At 35.6% G+C, this 18483-nt stretch overlaps 1 long non-coding RNA gene across 3 annotated transcripts; it reads left to right on the top strand.

The window, feature by feature from the left end:
• Positions 1-12066: 12066 nt before the first annotated feature.
• Positions 12067-17279, top strand: LOC130461981 (uncharacterized). 3 transcript variants are annotated; one of them, XR_008922060.1, is made up of 12 exons: positions 12088-12175; positions 12405-12433; positions 13049-13170; positions 13718-13865; positions 14493-14562; positions 15179-15243; positions 15659-15712; positions 15801-15881; positions 16041-16259; positions 16356-16415; positions 16521-16582; positions 16934-17279. It is a non-coding gene; the product is annotated as an uncharacterized lncRNA (long non-coding RNA). The 3 variants fall into 3 exon arrangements; XR_008922058.1 differs by lacking the exon at positions 15179-15243 and having other exon boundaries at positions 12067-12175; positions 16934-17274; XR_008922059.1 differs by lacking the exon at positions 15179-15243 and having other exon boundaries at positions 12090-12175; positions 13721-13865; positions 16934-17277.
• Positions 17280-18483: the final 1204 nt, after the last annotated feature.

Genomic DNA, 18483 nt, shown 5'->3' with positions numbered 1-18483 from the left:
CATCACTGATCGTTACTTAACATAAACAAGTATTTTTTAATAGTTTATTGCACTACAAGAAATTGTACCATTAACGACGGGGATTCCCGTCGCAAAAGGCCAATAATCGTTGATTAACGACGAGATTTCCTGTCACGAGCCCATCAGAAAAGGGGGTTGTCGTTAATGGAAAATCTCGTCGTTAACCCGTCGTAAAAGACATTTAATTTGCGACGGTTGTTCCCGTCTTTGTTTGGTTGTTATCCCGTCGCAAAAGGCTTTTGCGACGGGATTTTTGACCCGTCGTTATTAGGTTGTCGTTAAAGATACAAATTTTTGTAGCGTTGCCTTTTTGGGAGGTTGTTAAAAACTGAGCGATCAAGACGATACTGACAAAAATCAAAGTGACCCGGAAAAATAAATTATAACTCGGTCAATACATTAAATCCTAAGGGCATAGTGACACCATACAAAACGTAGTGCGATTAAAACCAAATTGATCAGACTCGGTCCGTAATTGACCAATGACACGATTTAACAGCCCTAACAACTTTTTTGTCACCGGCAAGAAGGTTGTGGGCGTACGGCCCCTTGTTGATTATAGCATTATCATTCTATGCATACTAACAGTTTAGTGATGCTGTTTTCCTAATGCTGTAGTGTTACTGCTGATGCTATGCTGTTGTTTTGCTGCTGATGCTGCTTTGTCAGCACACAGTCAGCAAGTTAGTTATGAGTTTGTTATAACAAACTTTAGAACAATCTAGATCCCTAAGCTGTACTATATATACTTCATTGCTGTAATATTTATTTCATCATCTAATACAGAAAAACAGAAATAAGATTCTGCTTTCTTCTTCTTCTTTCAATCAATATTTTCCATTCTGTTTCGTTTTTCTTCATGGTATCAGAGCAGGATCAACGATCCTTGGCTCATTTTTTCTGAAAAATTCCGCAAAACTGTTAGCAGTTCTGTCTTTGTTTGTTGTCAAATTGATCAATCGATTCTAGTGTTTGTTCACTGGAATTTGTGGTATTCTTTCTGATTCTGGATTTGTGTTTCCATTGGTTTCTGATTTTGTCTTGATCATCTTGATCAAAACTGCTGATATTTTGAACAAAACTGCTGAAAAATGGCTGCTGGTGATGAGAATGTTAACACCAATTCACACAAAGATCTTCCACCAAATCAAGATCCAACTAGCATATATTACATACATCCATCTGATGCTAATTCAGTACAACTGGTTTCATTCAAGTTCAATGGTGAAGAAGGATTCACTAGCTGGAAAAGATCGATGCTATTAGCTTTATCAGCAAAGAACAAAATTGGATTTGTTGATGGAAGTTACATGAAGCCAGATGCTGGAACAGTAGAATGCAAAGCTTGGGAAAGGTGCAATGATTTGGTATGCTCTCTGATCCTAGGCAATCTGAATGAGGTAATTGCTAAGAGTGTTATGTTTCTCAAATCTGCAAGAGACATTTGGCTTGATTTAGAGGATAGATTTGGATTTGCTTCTTTGGCTCAAATTTATTCACTCGAACAAAAATTAGCTGAGATAGCACAGGGAAACAAGTCTGTGTCTGAATTTTTTACTGAAATCAAGTCTATATGGGATGCAATTGAAGAGGCTCATCCCTTGCCTTATTGCACCTGCAACAATTGTACTTGCAATGTGACCAAGAAATTTTTCCAAAGACAACAGGAAAAAATGGTCATGCAGTTCATGATGAAGCTCAATGATCAGTTTGCTACAATTAGAGGCAATGTACTCATGGTGCCTACTTTGCCAAAAGTTTCTGAAGCCTACAGGTTGTTTGCTCAAGAAGAAAGACACAAAGAGGTGTCTCAGGCTAGTAATCAAGTGGAAACATTGGCATTTGCAGCTGAAAAGAGAAGATTCAATGGAGATCACTGGAACAATAACAACAAGAGCTACAAGACTCAGCAAACAGGATTTCAGTCTGGTTTTCAGAAAACTGGAACTAATACAAGATATGGTAAACCAGGATCCAACTATTATTGCACTCATTGCCAAATCCAGGGTCACAGTGTGGAGAGATGCTTCAAGATCCATGGTTATCCACCTGGTTTTAAGACTAGGGACAACAAAACAGCTGCTGTTTCTTTTGGAGGTGATTCTAATGAAGGAGAAACAACAGTGCCACAATCTGAAACTAATCCAGTGATTACTATGGACCAATATCAACAGCTCATGGATATGTTGGCTAAGCAACAGCAGAGTGCAGGGACTGGAACAAACTCAGCTATGATGGCAGGTAATATTTGTTTACTGTCTCATACAAATTCTAAGTGGCTTTTAGACAGTGGTGCTTCAGACCATTATTGCTATGACCTGACACAATTTACTAGTTATGAAGCTGTTAAGAAACAAAACACCTACATAACTATACCTGATGGGAGTAAAATAGCTGTCACTCACATTGGTTCAGTAACTCTTAATGATGACATAACCCTAAATAATGTGCTGTATGTACCAGATTTTAAGTACAACTTAATATCTGTGCACAAACTGTGTCAAGATTTGGATTGTGAGATTCACTTTACTCATGACAAGTGTTTTGTTTGCTGTCAGCAAGGGAAGTTGATTCCTCTTGGTGATGTGAAGTCAGGCTTATACAATTTGGCAGAAAAGAAGTTGGGAGAAGCTAATTCTGTGCAGACACACACATGTAGTGTAGCTTGTCTTTCTACTGTAGACAATGCCAAGTTGTGGCACTTAAGACTTGGTCATTTACCTTTCAGTAGGTTGAAACTAATAAACCCTAGCTGTGTGATCACACCTTGCTTACAGGATACTATCTGTCAAGTATGTCCTGCTGCCAAACAGACTAGACTTAGCTTTCCTTCTAGTAGCATTAAGTCAACTAGTCCTTTTGATCTTATACACATAGATATTTGGGGCCCTCATTCTGTAAAAACTCCTACTGGATGTAATCAATTTCTGACAATTGTGGATGATTATACCAGATTTACTTGGTTACATTTTCTGAAACAGAAAAGTGATTGTGTTACTGTCATGAGCAATTTCTTAAACATGGTGAAAACACAGTTTGGAATGACAGTGAAATGCATCAGATCAGACAATGCTAAAGAGTTTTGTGAAGGTGACATGAAAAAATTATATCAGACTCTTGGTATTTTGACTCAAACTAGCTGTAGTCATACTCCACAACAGAATGGTGTTGTAGAAAGGAAACACAAGCATTTACTAGAAACAGCAAGAGCATTGTACATACAATCTAAGGTGCCAGAGAGGTATTGGGGAGAGTGTGTCCTTTGTGCTGCTTATCTGATCAACAGGATGCCTCTACAATCCTTAGATCTTGAAACACCTTACTACAGATTGTTTAAACAAACTCCAAACCTCTCACATTTAAGAACCTTTGGTTGTCTTTGTTATGTATCCACATCTAAGGTTGGGAGAAACAAGATGAATCCTAGAGCAACACCTTGTGTGTTCATGGGATACTCTACTACTCAGAAGGGATACAAAGTACTGGAGATAGACACAAATAGATTCTTTGTAACCAGAGATATCCATTTTCATGAGAAACATTTTCCTTTTCATCTCTATCTAAAACACAGCCTTTCACCTTCTCCCTATACTAATGCCATCTACTTACCTAGCTTCATGTCACCTACAATTTTTGATCCACCTGATTTCACTTCTTATGCAAACATCTTTCCACGTCACTCTTTGCCTGTACATTCACCACCACCCACAGAATCAGCCACATCTACAGATTCTGTGCATACACAGTTCACTTCTTCTCCATCTCCAACACCACCTCCCTCCAACACCACTCAAACTCCTAATAACTCTAACTCTTCTTCTGAATCCCACCCAAACACCACTCATTCCACAGATTCCACTTCCAGTTCCTCCAATTCACCTCTCCCTTATCCTATTATCAGACAATCTGCAAGAATACATAAACCACCAGGTTACTTAGATGCTTATGAGTGTTTTGCAGTATCATCCACCAACACAGACACCCCTGTTGTCACCAAGCATTGGTGTAATCTAGTTTCATATGTCACATTTCCAGATGAATTTCAAGCTTTTTTGTCTCAAGTTTGTACTATCACAGAACCAGTGTCCTATACTCAAGCTGCTAAACATCCATTATGGCTTGAAGCAATGAAGAAAGAACTGGAAGCCTTGGATAGAAACTACACTTGGGAATTAGTGGAATTACCAAAAGGAAAAAAGGCTATAGGGTGCAAGTGGGTGTTCAAAGTGAAATTGAGATCCACAGGTGCACTGGAAAGGTGCAAAGCCAGATTAGTGGCTAAAGGGTACAACCAGAAGTATGGTATTGATTATGAGGAAACTTTTAGCCCTGTTGTGAAGATGAGTACTATTAGATGCTTGCTAGCAGTTGCAGCTAGTAGAAAATGGCCCCTTTTTCAGCTAGATGTCAATAATGCTTTCCTACATGGGGATCTCAAAGAAGAAGTGTATATGCAGATGCCTGAAGGGGTAGACAATCCAACCAACAAAGTTTGCAGATTGGTTAAATCCATTTATGGCTTAAAACAAGCATCAAGACAATGGCATGAGAAGTTGTTGACTGCTTTAGAGACACAAGGTTTCATACAATCCAAGTATGACTACAGTTTGTTCATCAACAAACAAAATGGTCACATCAACATTGCAGCAGTTTATGTAGATGACATCATTTTGACAGGAACAGATGTTGATACACTGAAAGCATTAAAAGCATATCTTCATCAAACATTCAGTATTAAGGATCTAGGGAGGTTAAACTATTTCCTTGGTATGGAGGTGGGCTATACTACAGATGGGATTATTCTGAGCCAGAAGAAGTTCACTAGAGAACTTATTGAATCTTGTGGTTTTGATACCACTAAGAGAGCAATTACTCCTTTGCCCATGACTGTTAAATTATCAAACACAGAAGGAGAGTTCTATTCTGATACTGAGAAATATAGGTCTTTAGTAGGAAAACTCAATTTCCTAACCCACACAAGACCTGACCTTTCTTATGCTGTCCAAACTCTCAGTCAATTTTTGAAGAATCCTAGAGAACACCATGTGGCAGCTCTGCACCACACTCTAAGATATCTAGCACACACTGAAGGTCAAGGGATATTGTTGAAAGCATCAGATGCTGTTAGTTTACAAGCATTTTCTGACTCAGATTGGGCATCTTGTCCTGATACTAGAAGATCAGTCACAGGGTACATTTTATTGCTTGGTGGATCACCAATCTCATGGAAGTCTAAGAAGCAAGGGACAGTTTCCAAATCCTCTGCAGAAGCTGAATATAGAGCAATGGCAGCAGCTGCCTCAGAAGTTACTTGGATTGTCAACCTGTTAGAGGACTTGGGAGTTCATCATTTGAAGCCAATCACATTACACTGTGATAATCAGTCAGCCCTCCACATTGCTAAAAATCCAGTGTTTCATGAACGCACTAAACACATAGAGATTGACTGTCACTTCACCAGAGATAAGGTTTTGGAAGGGCTACTGCATCTAAATTACTTGCCTACTCAGCAACAATTAGCAGATATCTTCACTAAGCCATTGTGTTCTACACAATTTCAGACACTTCTTTCCAAGATTGGAGCTTGTGACGCTCCATCTTGAGGGGGGATGTTGATTATAGCATTATCATTCTATGCATACTAACAGTTTAGTGATGCTGTTTTCCTAATGCTGTAGTGTTACTGCTGATGCTATGCTGTTGTTTTGCTGCTGATGCTGCTTTGTCAGCACACAGTCAGCAAGTTAGTTATGAGTTTGTTATAACAAACTTTAGAACAATCTAGATCCCTAAGCTGTACTATATATACTTCATTGCTGTAATATTTATTTCATCATCTAATACAGAAAAACAGAAATAAGATTCTGCTTTCTTCTTCTTCTTTCAATCAATATTTTCCATTCTGTTTCGTTTTTCTTCACCCCTGAAATATGAAATAAAGTCCACATGCATAGTTTTAAAATTAGAAACGAATACTATACTATTCAATAACTTTCATATAATCCAATAAAAAAAATTAAAAGAGATTGTATGCCATCACATTTTGAATTACAGAATAAAAAAATTACGGAGTAAACACTAGTAAAACAACAATCTTGCATTCTTGCAATGAAGTACACTCTCACCCCCAATAAACGAGAGGTAAAGTTTTGAGGAAGTGGCAAGATATGAAGCCGCTAAAGCAGAATGTTTAGAGATCTGATATCGAATCTCGTCTACACCATTTGTTGATTTTTCTTAATGACTCTATCTATACCAAATAAATATAATCAATAAGATATTGGTCTAATGATAAAGATTGAGTTCAAGTGTACAAATAGGTTATAGTTTCTAAATCTCTCCTCCCCATTTATAATATGTAATGTCTTGTTGGTCATTTCAACCAAAAAAAATCTCACACATAGCTGGAATTGGAATAGGGTTTACTTATTCAACTTATTAATCATCGCATATTTTGGAAAATTAATATAGGTCAAAAGATATATAATAACGTTATAATTACTCCCTCCGTCCCGGAATACTTGACCTGTTTTCCTTATCGGGTCGTCCCTTAATACTTGACCTGTTTCTAAAAATGGAAATATTCTAACAATATTATATTATTTCTCACTCCACCCCTATTAACCCACCTACACCCTACTTCATACAAAAAATAATTAAAAATTCAACCCATACTCTCCCCAACCCCACCCCTTTACACATTTTCCACTAACTACATTAAAATAATACTCCACTATCAACTACTACCTATTAAATTAAATAAGTCAATTCAAATCCCTTAAACTCTGTGCCGGTCAAACCAGGTCGAGTATTCCGGGACGGAGGGAGTAGTTACTTGTAATAGGGAATAAAATGTAACCATTTAATTTGATCAAGGAGTTGACATTGTGAATTTGTGATAGAGAACTAGAGATGATTAAAACCATACATGCAAAAGCTTATTGTCCACAAACTTAGAGAAATCATAATGAAATTTTTTTGCATTATTTGTTTGACCTCCACTTAAATGTTTTATTTATTTATTTATTTTCAAAAACAATCACATAATCACATGCACATATAGTCCATGTATACAGAAAACAAAGGAGCAAACACAGTAGCTAGATGAGGTTTTCTGAATTTATACTTGGTATATCATTAAAATGGTATACTAGGGGTAAGGATGGAAATATCCAGTGGATTATCCATGAACCCGGTCACCCGCTATAATTAAACGGATGAAAACCCGAATTAAATGGATGAAAAGTAGGTGATGGATGCGGGACGGATCCAGGTGATGTTGTTTTATCCATCACCCGTTTACCACCCGATCCGATACCCGTTTATTTTAAATATTATCATTTATATTTATATTTAAACATAAAATGTGTTGATAAATCCATTACTTATTAAAGTTAGTGCTTGTTTATTTTTGTAGGTTATAAGTTATGCGTAATAACTAATAAGAAATAATTATATGTTTCGGAGATGAATGTAGGTATATTTTTTTTTTCTTTTGGTTAATTATTACGCATATTATTAGGTGGTGATTTTTTAATGGTTTACCATTTTGACCCGAATATCACCCGATCCACTCGGTTCACCCGCGGGTGATGGAAGGACGGAATTCGGGTGATGAGTAAAGCGGGTGACGGATGGATCGGGTGGAGCGGATGAATGCGGGTGATGCTCCACCCGATCCAAATCCCACCCATTTACATCCATAACTAGGGGTAAAATAGTAACTTCAGTTAGTATATTAATGGCTAAATGGTACGTTCATGTAATAAATTGAGTCTGGCACACGAAAAATAACATTTATCTTTGACTTGTAAGTACCAAACTATGTTGTTTGGAACTAAACAAAAATGAAATCACGTTACCAAACTATGTTATTTGGTATAATATGAGAAAATTCAACTTTTTTTCTTGTACCAAACTATGTGGTTTGGTACTAAATATAAATGCAGAATATTAGTACTCTGTATACCATTCAATGGTATATTTAGCATAGAATAAGACTTCCTCGTAGCTAGATATTGCCCAAGCATTATGGGTGGGTACTGGCTACAGTAAAAATATAGGTCATGCAAATGGGCTTTATCCAATCATTAATTATATGGATTTTATGATTTTTATCACCCTGAAAACAATAAGGTCGATACATGGTGTTTGTTCCACTGTTTAGACGACCCACCACATGAACATGATGACGATCTATTTTATTTTAATGTTCGGAATAAAACATCTTATCTATTACGTAATCCGTAATATCCCCTGTATTTTAAAAATAGATACATTTTCCTTAAATGATTGTATTATAAAAGATCGGTTTTTTCATGAAATGTCCCTGAGGTTTCACGAAATTCACCAAATACCCCTGCGTGTTTCAAAATACATAGTATACCCCTATTTTTTTCGTATTGTTCACCAAATACCCCTATTTTGACTTTCCGTTAGTCCTCCGTTAAGTCATGTTTATAATTCACCAAATGCACCTATTTATAAATGTCTTGCACAATATACCCATATTTGTAAATTTGTTTGCACCAAATACCAAAACTGCTTTTTAAATTGCAGAATTTGAATCTAACGTACACAAGCATCTTCACCTCTAGATGTTTCCTTTGTTAAGTCAGGAGCGTTTTTTCTTCTAGTAGTTCTTCCCAACTGGGACGGAGCACCTTTGCCTCCAGAATTCCAGATGTTCCATTACCCAACAGTGGACTGACAACTTCCTTTTAGCTCCGATATTCTTGCATCCCTCATGTCCCTAAACAAAGAAAATGCAGATTGGAAATCCTGGCTTGACATTGACGCTTCTATTAGAGAGTCATAACAACTAACATCCAAGTGCAAGCCAGAACAATTGATCTCCGCTACCATTTGTGCAGCTTCAGCTGTCCGATACTCTTTACAGTAGGATTTTAAGATTGACAAATACACACCCCAAGTCCAACAGAAGCTCCTTTAGCTTTCATCTCATCCAATATACTATGTGCTTTATCCAACATCCCAAGTACAATACAAGCATTAACAATACCAAACCCCGTAGATTGTTCCCCAACGACATTTCAGGCTCTGACATTTTAGCTTCAACAACCAATGCTGCTAAATCCTTAATACTCTCATGCTTTAGAAACCCTTTCACAATCTCACAGTAAGTGTCTTCACTAAATTTTGAACACCAAAATTGCAAAAGAAATTACCAAGGCAATCGAAATCCATATTTGAGGAACACTAAAATTGCAAAAGAAATTACCAAGACAATCGAAAACCCAACAAAATTGAATTGGGGCAAATCGTTCAATTTTGCGAATAAAAGCTATGAACCCTAGAAATTGGGGATTTCAAGAATCAACAATTATTTGATTGAAGATTCGAAAGGAGAAATTAGTGAATGAAATCAGAAGTGGTGTTGGTTGAGTGGAGGAGAAAGAAAGTTTGTGAGTGAAATCGAAATCGCGTCAAACATCCGAACAGTACGAAAAAATACCCATGTTTGTGTTTCTGAGTAATTTGAGGTGAATCTGCCATTGATGAATTGGGGGTGAGATCGAAATCGCGTCAAATATCCTTTTTTGTCGCGAATTCACCCAAAGAACACCCAGATTTTGTAGCATTTGAGTAGAATTGAAGGAAGAAGAACAGGGGAGATGAGAGACGAGAAGAAGATGTTTTTTTTTTTTTGATTTTCAAGGTTTTTCATCCTTAATCGCCCTAAATACGAATTAAGGGTAAAATGGTAAAACACAGCTAACGGCAGGCTAACGTCCGTTAAGTACAGGTGCATTTAATGAACAGTACGGATAAATAGGGGTATACTATGTATTTTGAAACACGCAGGAGTATTTGGTGAATTTCGTGAAACCTCATGGGCATTTCATGAAAAAACCGTAAAAAGATATACACTTTTCGTTTTGATATGTTTTTATCCTCACTTCTATTATATTAATATTTCTCTCTTTTTTGTTTGTGGTCCCTACACTTACTCACTTCATATTTTTTTATTATAATAAATAATTCACCCACTATCCGCTTTCATCTTTATTTTACTAAATTTAACTCACTCTCCTAAAACTATGTATCAGTCAAAGTTGTATCTCTTTTTAAAATATGGAGAGAGTATACATTTAGAATTGTCAAATTGGGTCGTGGTCAATACAGATTAGATTTAATCAGCTCAGGTCATGTCAGATATTACGTGATAGTTTGTGTTAGGTTATTTTGCTATGTCTGTACAAATCACATTTATGTAGAAGAATATTTTGGGCCACTTTAATTTCTGTTTAACTACGGTTCAATCGAGTCAGTTTTTGACATCCTTTTATCTATATCATTATTTTTTGACTTCGTAACTAGATATGACCTAACCCTACCAGATACGATATTCTATCAAGTACGATAACTACATTATCTTCTATACAGTAACATGTCGACTTCAATTGTTCAACTCCTTTTATCCCATAAAATGGGTGCAACATGCAAGTACTGTGCAACCACACACTCGCATTAGTCACATATTGCCTGGTAAAATCAACTCATAGTCTCATACGAGTACTAGATTAATCCTTTAAAAATCAGTCAAAATTTAATTTGTTGAACTCCTTGGTATTTTATTTTTGAACAATTCTTTCGTTATTCAAATATTTTATAACAATGATGGTCCAATGATAATCGGGCGTGTACGAGACCTAATATAATTATTTTAGATACTAATTACAATCAAATTTTACGAGGGACGGAAAACTAAAATTACTGCACCCTCTGACTGATTCTACCCTATAGATCGCTTGATCCGATTTTACTAACACATTTTTGTTTTTAATACTAATTGTTATGTCATAATGAGTATATTACAAACCTTAATATACGACGGTCTTATATAAAAGACCATTTTTTTTGAAGGAAATATAAAAGACCATCTTGGTGTCATTTAATTTAAGCAATGAAACTAATCAGTTAAGAAATGAAACTAATTAGTTAAACACTGAAACTAATTAGTTAAACACTAGAACTAATTAGTTAATTAAACAATGAAACCAATTAGTTAACCAATTGAACCAATTAGTTAAATCAAAGTGGTCTTTTTCGATAAGGCGGTCTTACACAAAAGTTAACGAACATAACCGAACTCAAATTGACCCGATCCATACGACTCGATTGCCATTTGTCACTTCTACACTAACATATAATGAGTCTACTTAAATGACCTCAATAGATAAATAGTGCCAAGTTGGAATATTGCTGAAAGGAACAAGAATCAAGTAGGGTTTTATATTGCAACATACGTAGTACGAAGTATATACGTAGATTATTCTCACTTACGGGCCTACGGGTCACAGCCCATGGGCCATGGCCCATGGGTGATGAGATCCATGGACGAACCGAAGCTCAACACGTAAACACAACTCACAAGCGAGTTTCATTTGTAGCCAAGCGTTACTCTATCCACCAAGTATTTTAAGTCAAGTGTTCACTTAATTACTTACATGTAGGAATTAACAATGTTAACAAACCCTCCTTACTTCATTAGCCAATGCCATCAAAGTTAAAACTAATCCTAACACTTTAAAACATACAAACTTCAAGTTACTATTGCAGCAATAGTGTGCTGCCGATTTTGCCCCCACCTTTCAACCTTAATTACTGGATTTTTCCATGACGTTGGATGGTGCCACGTGTTCTATCAGCCATCTGCCTGGTTTGCTCCTCTTTGTTTTCCCTTTCTCTTTCCTCGACTGAGATCTTCTTCCCCTTCCATTTTCTAGAAACCCTAGCTCTATCTCCGCAATCTCCACAATCTCCATCGCCCCCTTCACCTATCTCCTTCCATCATCCTGGATTTTCAGATCGTCAATCCCCGTTTTTCTTCAAGAGGATGTTGTTTTATGGTGATCAAAGGCCACGTTCGAGGATTTTGAGAAGGAGTCCGACATTGATGCATTCGAATGTGATAATCGATTGTTTTCTATGGTTTTGTTATTAATTTTGCTATTTTTGGTCAGTTTAACTCACTACCTCCTTCATTTTCAACCCTAGCTATCCGCTCTCATGTGACGAATTGGTTGATTCTTAATTCGCCTCTTCAACAATCAGCACCCAGGTTCTTCATGATTATACTCTCTCAAACAAATTCTCCGCTGCGAAAACCGTTTGAACCCTCGAATCTCAGGTCTGAGTTTTTATTTTTAATTAGTGTATACGTATTTGACATTTTAATTCATCAATTAAGATAATTTATTTGGTCTATTTCCAGTGATTTTGAATTTAGGGTTCTTATTTTTATCTCTTTTCTAATTCAATTTCATTAATGTTTTGTTTTATAGCGTTGTGATTTTAAGGTTTCTGAGATTTTAAGCTTGTAACATTTTCCTACTTCATTTATTTTTGTTTGGGTGCAGGTATTGGGGAATCTAATTGGCAATGTCAGGTTAGAGTTTATTACTTTTCTTTTGGGATTTATGGTTGAATTTTTGCCTCATTTTTTCTTAACTATAGGGGTTTATAAGATAACGTGTAGCTGGATTTTGTGTAGTTGAATTATGTAAATGAATATATATTATACACAATGAACGCATATTTTCTCCTCTTCAATCTTTGAGTTTTGGATATTTGGATTAGCTTATGATTTTCGTTAGTAATATTTGATTATCCAGTTGTTAAATTGTTTAGTAGAACTGGTAGCACGTAGGAATTGTCATATCTTTCAAGTGTTTAAATAATTTGATCCATTATGTTAATGTCGATTGTCAATTCGACTTTAAGGACGGAAGACTGAGATTTGATCATTGGGAGGAACTTTTTCTTTGCATATTATATACGGGCGAGTTCAAAAAATAGTGCTGAACATGTTGATCAAATAGATGTAAGGTGTTTTGTCCAGTACAAGATTATAAGCTCATTAGAACGCTTATATAATCTAGAATTTATTCTATTAATAATGATGAGAATGTGACTTTCTTCGTGTAGACCAAGCTTTATTTTTTTTTTAAGTAGATTATGAGGTAGAGACTCTCACATATATCCTATCTCTTATTCTTTGCAGTGAGAAAAGCGACGAGGATAATGCTTCTCTTAAAACTTTGCGAGATGCAAGTATGAAAACAAGGATGGTAAAGGAAGCATATGACATCGAGAAGCATCATATATAGTGGATAGAAGGCTATGGTAAGTTGTATATAGTTTGTAACTATTGTAAGTGTGGAATTATCAATCAATATTCCGTTTCTTTTATCTTGCTTCGCCTCATCAATTTCATAAGTTCCTCCGAGAAAGCACATAAAGTTTATACAGGGGATGGGAAAAACCCATATATATGACTGTTCACTGCAAAATCCTTTTCCTTGTGTTCAAGTGTGGATACATGTAAGACTGTAGACTGTAGTGGACCAGACACGTTTTCTTAATGTGAAATAAAGAGTCTGGGTATCATAGATATTGATAGGCTTTGTAACTTTGTGTCAAGCTCGTGTTATTACTGTTCCCAAAAAAATAGTATTGCAGTATGAATTTAAGTCCTACTTTTGGAAGCTATTACACATGTACCATGAAATTTATGGTGTAGATCTATGGTATATATTGATGCAGTTTCAGAAAGTCATACTAAGTTATATGTGAATATTCTTACAATGTCTTTGTTTATGTATACGTTTTTTAAGGCTATATAGTACGGAGTATGAAATCTGGGTTCTGATGGTTTGTATGCTTTTATTAGCAGATATATGTTCAACAAATGGCATGCCCAATAATGATGGACGGGTAACTATGAGAAGGTTATGGAATTGTACAATGTCCCGAGGCTTAGCCGTAACTCCTTTCCTCTTCTAACTCCCCCAAGATCTGAAAATGATAATAGCACTATCGTATGTCGCCCAACTTATTGCTTAAATATCATGTTATTAATGCTAAATAAACTACTACCTGTTGCAACTTGCAAGTTTTCAGTTCTTTACTAGCTTTTTCCTATTAGTGTAAACAGAATTAAAACTTTTCTTATAGATGTTACATCCTTTATCTCTAATTGTATCTAATGGGAATTGTACTTCAGAAAACATATTTGCAAAGATACATTTCAACCAAATGTACCCCAAAAGTAAAACAGTGAGGTTACTTGTTATTCTCCCCTGACTTGTACTCCTTGAAGTTGTAACTCCTTGTTCCTTTGCCGGATATCGTTTTTTTGTTACTGGCTTACTGCTTCTTGCCTTTTGTCTCTACGGTCTGGATCGACCACCCTAAAAAAACTATTGAGGTCATCAACTTAGTGAATGAGTATAGATTATTACAATTACTTTTTGATCATCGCCTTTTAATAAATAGATATAAGAGACTAACAGACAAACAAAATCACAATTTGGTGGGTTGTGTTTTGTATTGGTAAATATGCCCCCAATTTTTTTTGTCATTTTCCTTAAGAATAATGTCATTTGTCACTATTCTAGGTGTGATCATTTGTTGATTAATTTTCATCATCATTTCATGATCTGTAGGGTTTTGGAGTTGCGGGAAGCAATTCAGACGGACTGAATTCAGAGTGAGTAGTTGATTGTGTGTGAAAAGGTGAACAATTTCTCAATTTTATTTGTAGAAATGAAATTTTTTTGTACCTTCATTGTTCCTTGTACAGAATTCTCTGGTTATAGACCTTATAGTAGCTTCAAATTGATTTTAGATGGCTGTCACTCTTTTGAATGCATATTTTGTTGTTGGCTTTATTTTGGCACTCAGTTTTAGTTATTCACATTTTTCCTTAGCTATTTATATGATATGCCAGAACATTCGGAGAAAGGAAGTTTTAGTAGGGGGATTCTGTTTACTGAACATTTAGCATCGATTCTGTTTACTTGAGTGGAAGCCTGGAAGAAGTTGTTGATGTTATATCTTTTGGGTTTTATCTTCTTTTACTTATTACAGAGTATCTGTTATGAGGAAAGCTGAGTCAAGATTTTCATAGGAATTCGAATGGAATTTGAGAGTTGTGTTAGAGCTTGTGCCTTTTTCTCAATGAAGAGTTTGGAACTTCCTATAACCCAATTTGACTGATAATACTTCCACTGTCACTGCTACATACTAGAATTTTTTTATCAATTTAACTATTCTGTGCACTAATATTTGAGAATCTTCTTTTCCCATCTTACTAAAGTTGATATATTTTCATTTTTGGCTTGTGATTTAGATGGGCGTGGCCATCCTATTTATGCAAAGGCTAGAATTTGTCCAACTTGTGGAGGGGTTGGGAGGGTAAGTTCAACTGGATTCATATATATGACCCTTTCTTATGCTTCTTATTCTAATCCAATTTTCAAGGCTAGCCACTTGCAAGTTTTCCTTATATGGAAGGAAACCTCTCCGTAAAATTGAGTCTACGAGTTTTCAAAATTACCATTTATTCAGCCCCCAAGCTTGAGCGTCCAAAGTATACAGCTCAGACCCAGCTTCTACATATGCTACTGGTTGGCCACTATATCAAGGTTTAGTTTCCAGAAAAATGTATTAATGATGATCAAATTACATATTTCAGTGTTAACTTTAACGTTACATGTGCTACTTTTTTATCCACTCGTGCAATATCCATGGAAAGCAAATGATTATCAATTTGTAACTTTTTCATATTAGATATTTTAAAAAAATGTAACTTTTTCATATTTCATTGTAGCTTTTAGTGGCAGATTCAGCATCTAAGCTAAGGTTGAACTCCAAACTTCTCTAGGTAGAGTTCTTGCTACCTTTAGCGGTGTATATAACTAACAAGCGATCTCTTTATTGATCATATTTCTACCTCCAAATTCTTATTTCAGGACTCAATAGTTGGTTTGGTAAATGGAAATCCAAAAGTTGTATGGAAGGCAGGCATGAACAAGCAATTATCCAACTATACAGTGAGTTTTTAGCCGAATGTTCCCCTATAAAGCGAGACTTAATCTTGTATCTTTAATAACTTGAGTGACCCTGACTCCCTGTGACACTTTTCTTTTCATGCACATATACACTTTTCTCACTGGTGATTTTTAGCTTAAACATCCATTATTTTTGTGCAGCCTCTTGATGAAAATGTGAAGGCAAAGCTCTCACAGTTTTCCCAACATTTGGCACATTCCTCCACTTCTTAGAGTAGGTGGTTTTGCTCTGTTATTGAATTGGGAAATCTGGTTTAACCTCTATCAAATCATTGCGAATGTTGAACTTTTGAATATCCTTTTATTTCCCTCATGGTCAAAAGGCTCATGAATCTGTATTAAAATGCTCAACCTCTACAGGTTAGTCCTTTACCTTCATCTCCTATTTTCTCATTTTATTGTCAGTATACCCGAATCCCACCTTACTTCTGCTTGGCTCCATGCAACTTTGCGAAGAATCCAGTACTAGATTAATGGACTAGGAGAGCTCAACTCTGCAGCTTGTTGTACGAGCCTGTAAGTTCGTATTGACAATTTTTCTTATCTATATGATATTCTTGTATTAGCTAAAGCATCATTATCCACTATTTTTTTTTTGTTTTTTTGTTCTCAACCCATTAGGTGAGGATAGCCATGGTGGAAAGTACAGTGGACTTTCAGATTCTTATCTATTTGTACTAAAGGTATTGCCTCCATCTTTTGGGTTGGGTTTTTGGTTATATTTACTCTGTTTACATGCATGTTGGCTATAAATTTTGAATTAATGGAAAATTTGCATACTTTAGAATTATTGTGTTTTGGAGTCGCGATAGAGTGTCCAGAATGCATGTAAGCTACTCTAGATTAGAGCTAATTAGAAATTCCTAACTCTAGGGTTTGTCTAAAACCATCCAAGGAAGAACCAATGGTGAAAATGAAAATAAAAGAAGGGAAGCAGGGACTTTGGTTTTGTTTTGAGCTGGGTTCAACCCACCTTAGTAGGTATTGTAACGTTGCTATTTGCAAACAAATTCATTTTATTATGTTAATTTCAGTTCTGTAAATTTGCAAAACAATCGTTGCCGTGAAGATGTTTCGTACTAAGCATTTCTAGGCGGAGACCAACAACAGCCCTCTCCAAAAGCAACGTGCTCAAGTGGCATCTTAAACAAGTGGCATTAGAAGAGGTGGAGTTAGAGGGTAATGCCAAGGAGACTTTGGAGGTTGCGGCAGAAGAGTAAACACTTTCAGAAATGCCTCCCTTTTATATGCGTGCAAGCTCTATTAAAATCCATGTTAAAATCAATATTATGTATTTGTGAAAGTTAAGTAGTACCGGAACCACGTACGCCTTTTACAAGCAACCATTATTTATGCTGCATGGCTTTAGTATTTATGTGTTGGGTTTTTATTAGAGGAACATGTAACCAAATTTTATGTTCCGAGGACATATATAGCGCGCCATTGACCTTTGGGATCACTTATGACTTGTGTAGGGGTTTCTATATATGTAACCTATATCAATTAATAAGATACATTTCTTATCATCTACGGAGTACTGTATTCATGCTTTTACCTATTTCAATAGTGTAATTAGGCTTATGATTTGCATAACGTTTCGGGAGATAGTTTCTTATATTTTGGGGGAACGTGCGCGCTAGCGCACGTTCCAACAACTAGTATATACAAAGTCATCAAAATGAAGATATTTATAGCATGGATTACCAAATCATACAGGATTAATAAACACGTAGGTGATGTTCTGTTCTATCTTGTTTTCCCTTATTTTAAAACTAATAAGTATAGATAAATTTAAATAAGAATTGATAATTGTTATAACAAGAAAAGTTATGTTACGGAAAATCCTATTGAAATATAAAACTTTACAGTAACAATTAACCAAGTACAACTTAGATTTAAAGTAAGTTCTCTTTAGTTTTATGAGTTCACATAAGTAAAAATCATATGAAATACTATATAACCATGGCACATTGGTTCATATAATATGACATTCTAACTTCCAATTCAAGTAGTTCTTATTTATAATTACAACTCAAAAATTTATCAAAGATTTGGTTATGGAAAAATGGATCTCTTTCATCTTACTAAGTGCCAACCAAAAAATCTAAACTTTGAGACCCCTCACACTATTTGAAAGCAACTACCACCTTCAATTCCCAATATAATAACAGGTTCACATGGCAATATTATATTGCAACATATATGCCTCAATAAATAATTAAAATTTAAAATTATGATCATGATTGAGTATCTTAATTAATTAAGGTGTCTATATCAAATTAATCCTCTTACTTAAAAAATTCTTTGCTAGATCGATGATGTTGAATGATGCATCAGCTCGATCTTATCTAGCTTAACAGAATGATAACATAACATGCGTGTACTTAGGGATGCTTGTGAATTATGTTTGTGATTGTGTTGGATGTCTATTTCTAGCTACTTCCAAGTAGTAACTTAAAACAAAGTTTACAATTCAACTCGAACAAGTCTTTGTTAAACATGGTCAATTAAAAGTCTTTGTTAAACAAGTTTTTTTTGGTGTTAGCACCCGGTTCACCCTTAGGGTTAATCCGGATTCGGGGCG

The sequence above is a fragment of the Spinacia oleracea genome, chromosome 5 (genome assembly GCF_020520425.1).
Source record: "Spinacia oleracea cultivar Varoflay chromosome 5, BTI_SOV_V1, whole genome shotgun sequence".
NCBI classification, from domain to species: Eukaryota; Viridiplantae; Streptophyta; class Magnoliopsida; order Caryophyllales; family Amaranthaceae; genus Spinacia; species Spinacia oleracea.
This window is presented reverse-complemented; position numbering and strand designations above follow the sequence as displayed.